The sequence below is a fragment of the Cynoglossus semilaevis genome, chromosome 9 (genome assembly GCF_000523025.1).
Source record: "Cynoglossus semilaevis isolate Cse_v1.0 chromosome 9, Cse_v1.0, whole genome shotgun sequence".
Lineage (NCBI taxonomy): Eukaryota > Metazoa > Chordata > Actinopteri > Pleuronectiformes > Cynoglossidae > Cynoglossus > Cynoglossus semilaevis.
Genome location: NC_024315.1, coordinates 18,948,471 through 18,953,470, shown reverse-complemented (window position 1 = coordinate 18,953,470; position 5,000 = coordinate 18,948,471).

Here is a 5,000-nt window from a genome sequence, read left to right as displayed (position 1 = left end):
TGTAGCACTTTTGATGGTTTTACATCCAAATTAGTGACATGGATTGAAACCAACATCTCAAAGTGGATCAGTTAATTCACATTTGTTTGCAGTGTGAACACAAACAGAGAGCGAACTAGCTGTCGCTGCTCAGCAAATACCATATAAAGGTGAAAACGATAAAGAGAAGATGCAGAAGAGGAGGACCAGAAGAAGAACAACTCATTAACCTGTCCTCTAATTTAAGGTCAAATAATATTATTTATCTCTTCTAAAGCCAAAACAACAGTTTTATGATGAAGGAATAGTTACGATCACCCAACCGGAATTGGACAAACATGGTTTCCAAAAGGGTAAGACACAGTTTATTGACAAATTCAGTGAATGTATCAACAGTTCAACGTGTTGCTGTCGTTTGACCAGTCGTGACTGTCGTTCCCTGTGTTTCCCCTTGTTTTCCCCATTCTGATGTTGTGCACTTGTCTCTGTCTGTGTGGTGGGCGTGGCACATTTCCCTGATCCTGCCTGGATAATCACCGAAGCACACCTGCCGTTCCTCAGCACCTGCCTTCAATCAACCCCCATCACTCTGACTGCATAAAAACCCTGGCCTTTCTCCCACTCGTCGTCAGATCGTTTGTTCAGCCACCGTGGTAGCTAACGTCCAGATTGACGTCAACTATTGTTCTTTGTGATTCCTGTTGATGAATGGAATGATCTTTAATCACCGATCTTCTTGTGCTCAGGTCCACCTCCTGCTACCTCCATCTCATTATCGGACCCTCTCCTTCCATGTTGTCTCCCACAACAAAATAAATCCTTGATTTATGATCCAAAAATGAGAAAACCCCTTCTCCAGCACACGTGTCCACAATGCTCGATTCCCACTCTTGCAGCAGAAGAAAAACAATATATATCTCTGTCTTGGAACACTAGGCCACAAGTTACCATCCGAACTGAGTGTAACATTCTGGCGCTGACTCTCCTGCGACCGGACCTTAAATCCCTCTCCCAGTTTTGATTTGGGATTGGCGTTGAGTACCCGCCTCCTCCATGGCTCCAATCACCGGCAGCTGCGGAACCAGAGAAGACAGGGTGCAACCATACGGCCACACTCCCCACACCAGGAAAACAGATCTCAACCACGAAAGGAATAAACAAAAGTAAACAGTTTTCCAAACCTAGTTTAGTTTAACTGAACTATTCAGTGCTGCAGTGTAACATCTACACACTCTAATGTATATGGTAATGGTGGCCCCTGTGAACCTGGCAGCATAAGCAGTAAAGCTAATGGTTAGATAATTACAGCTGTCAGCCACCACCATAACAATCTGCTTAAATGCAATTTGTCTAAATATTGATGAATGGCTTCGAAGGTTGTTTCCCAGCTCTGGGCCAAACAGGCAGAGTCTGAGAAGAGCAGCAACACATTCATTTACACACCGTACCCCTGTGTATCTACTGTAACTGGCATAAATTCAACACCACATTTCGAGAGATCTGGATCGTACTTTCATTTTAAATGTGATCGCCAGGGACAAAGAAAGAACTAGGCTTTTGCGATCTAAAAAAGCCGGTAAGAAGAAATAAAAAACATCCCATCGGCCTGCAACCTCCTGTCTGCTCCTTCTTCAAACCCCTGCTCCGAAATCACTGGAAGTCATGGGTTTTATTGCTGCACTTTCTCTGCCATATTCTGTACTCACTAACCTTTGTCTTTCGTCCACCGGCGTGGAACTCAGGCTTGGGAACATTTGAGGTCAGAGTGTTGCAAGGGTTAGAGAACAGGCAAATGTTTTCAGGCAGTTCCACCCCCCCACCCCCCACCTCAACTGGACACCCCTTAACAACTGGAACATGAAGGTTTGAAGAGGCCGTTGCCAGAAACTGTGTGTATGTCTGTTTACATAACTCTGAGTGCACTTTAAAATAAAAACAGTTTGGGTCGTGCAGCCTCGGAACATCCATTGAACGTGTACTTAAGGGAAGGCTATCGGTTTACCAAGGCCTCTGTCCTGTATCTGCTGAATTCCGAATGAAAGCCAAATAAAATGTGGAACCTGGAGTTTGACGGATAAAAAATATTGGGAGAAAACATCAAACATCTTTTATTTTTTTCTAAGTATACAGACGTACAAAAACTGCATGTTATTCAACTTTTCAGTACATGTGGTCACAGCAGGCTGTTTCACTATAAAATACTGTCCTGGGACAACATTTTCCATTGATTACGTCATCACTGTTAATAAACACCAAGTTGAACATATGGTCAAAAATATAATTTCACTTTACATGAATTCAATCCACACAATCTACAACTGCTATTTAATAATTATTTTAATTATTGTTTCATTGATATACCTAATGCAAAAAAATCGAGTCTTTTCTGAATTTTGCAACAAACATTGGCTAAATCTTTGCTTGTTTACCAAGATCATTTTCTAATTCTTTGTTGATGCACACAGCAGGAGTAAGACCTAAAACACAAAAGGTTTTGTAAAAATAAAATCACCATTTTGAGATCAATTTTCCGGTTGTCAGCTTATACCCAATTTGGCTAACATGCGAGTATGTACGTAAGGTAAGTAAAAAAATTAAATGACTTCAAAATTTGTCACTAAAAAAAAAAATCTGCTTTTAGTTTCTATACTCGGCGTCAGTCTCTCATTATTTTTCCTACACTGCGCTTATTCTTCGTGACCTTTTGTTCAGAATCGTCCACAATTACCAACGTTTCCAGGATAAAAATACGGCAAATACTTCAGGTGAAACAGTCTTTTACAAGAAAGCTGGCATTTAAAGGAACAAGCTGGGTGTGAAGGAATGAAATAACAGCAACAGTTTTAATGTGTTGGCAGTTTAAAGTATTTCATTTTCTCCTCAAAGGTGAAATTTAACAACACGTGTTTTTTTCTTTGTCAAACATACACTCTGTCAGATATTTTCAGCTTTAGAGGTTCAAAGGACCAGGCTGAAGTGATCTACCTACATTGAAAAAGTTCAATATATATTATACTCTTATGAACAGAATATATCATATATACTCTATAGCAGGGTTGTCCAACAACCGGTTGATACATTTTGAACATAGAAAAATACACAAACGCTCTAAAATGTACTACTACTTTTGCATGACTTTTTGATATTTATAGTTAATTATGTTATGATCGTACTGGTCTGGCCCACTTTACATATTATTAGTTTGTATATGGCCTGTGAACCAAAAAAGTATGTTGACTACAGTGGATCCTCGAGATACGAGTATTTTGAGATACTCGTAGCTTTTACCGTAATTTCCGGACTATTGAGCACCCGCTTAGCCACACCGTTAGCTCTTTCCTGCTGGTTTGAATGCACAGGGGAGACTTAGTGATCTGCTCCAGGGCCGAAGCTAACATTAGCTCCGGGGCTAACACCCTTCACTTTGTGCTGGTCCACAGCAGAGGTAAACAGAAACAGGGAAGTTGGGGTCAACAGAACATAAACAGAGTTTTACATATAGGCACACAGACATACAATATTAGTATAACACACCAGAACAGTCATTGATGGCTAGCGGTATGAACTTCATTAGCCCATAACAAGTCATAAATTAGCCGCATCATTGTTTAAGAAGGCAGGGTTCAAAACATGTGAAAAAAACTAGTGGTTTATAGTCAGGAAATAACGGTAAACATTTATGCATATATTTTAGTTTTTTATTCTACCAGGACTCCCTTCACAATCTATTGGTAGATTTTACTTTTTGAGCATTCTAGAGTTTTATATATATATATCACCTGACCCACATCTGGCATGACTTTCTGGGCTGCTGCCCATCTTGTTCCCAGAAGCTACACCTGCCTCTGCTCTCATTGCACAGTGTCAATCTGTTTCTGGCAACTATGCTGACTCGAGTCACATTTTCAATCGTGACACTGTCTGCCAGCATTCTGTCCCAAAGTCTCCACAGTTCCCTTGCGTACTTACCAATCAGCAACTGTGCTATGGTATTTCATTTTTGTCAACACTTTTTTTTTCAGTTGAATTAAACGCATTCACTAGACATAAACACGTTAATATTTAGCATACTATATATTAGAATAATATATAACACAAGACACAAATCTAATGATCGGTAATTACGACTTTATTTTAAGATATATTTAAAAATTGTTCAAAATCAATTTCAGAGCAGAGGTTTCTGTTTTTATCGTCTTAGAATTTTCTCCAAGTTTTTACCTTTGTCATTTACGTCCTTGATTCCTTTGGAATGTGGTCAGTTCTTAATAACATTATATTGTGACGTTACATTATGACGTTATATTCTGTTCCATCAACTGTATCAGCCTCCTAGACTACAGGTACGGAGTCTTAATTCAAGCAGATGAATGTTTTCTATGTACGATTGTGTAAGTGTAAATGTTTATTGTGTGATGTTTATTATGCTATTAATAACCACCAGAACTTCCTTCTTGTTCCATATATTTCCAGCTTAATAGAAACATTTGTGGCTGCTCTTTTTAGAGCCCAACAATAAATATTTAGATAATAAGCCTCCACAACAGGAAGAGGCAGAATCCTGGATGTTTTATGTTGATCCCTTGGGTGGTGATTACTGGATCTACATGGCTCAGAGCTAAGCTGCGCTCCGGTGTTTAGAGGTTGTATTCAGGAAACACTGAAGAGAAATAGTAGAAATAAATAAATAAACTTGATCAATCTTTAATCACTGTTTAATGACCTCACACAGACTAAGATTCATAACCGCCAAGAACTTAAAAATTACTGCAACACGGTTCAAATTAAATCTGACACCACAATGGCTGACAGACAAATTAAAAAAAAAAAAAATCAAATCAAATCAAATCTGCTACTAAATGTCGAGATTAAAGAAATTTCACAGCTGCAACTTCACGAATGGAGAAAAAACAAGATTGGTTGAATATGTTTGATAAAAGTTTTGTAATTTATTTTTCAGAAATATCACAAATGTTAGGAAGGTTTGAATTATTCTGTAGAAAGAAAAAGACTGAAAAATT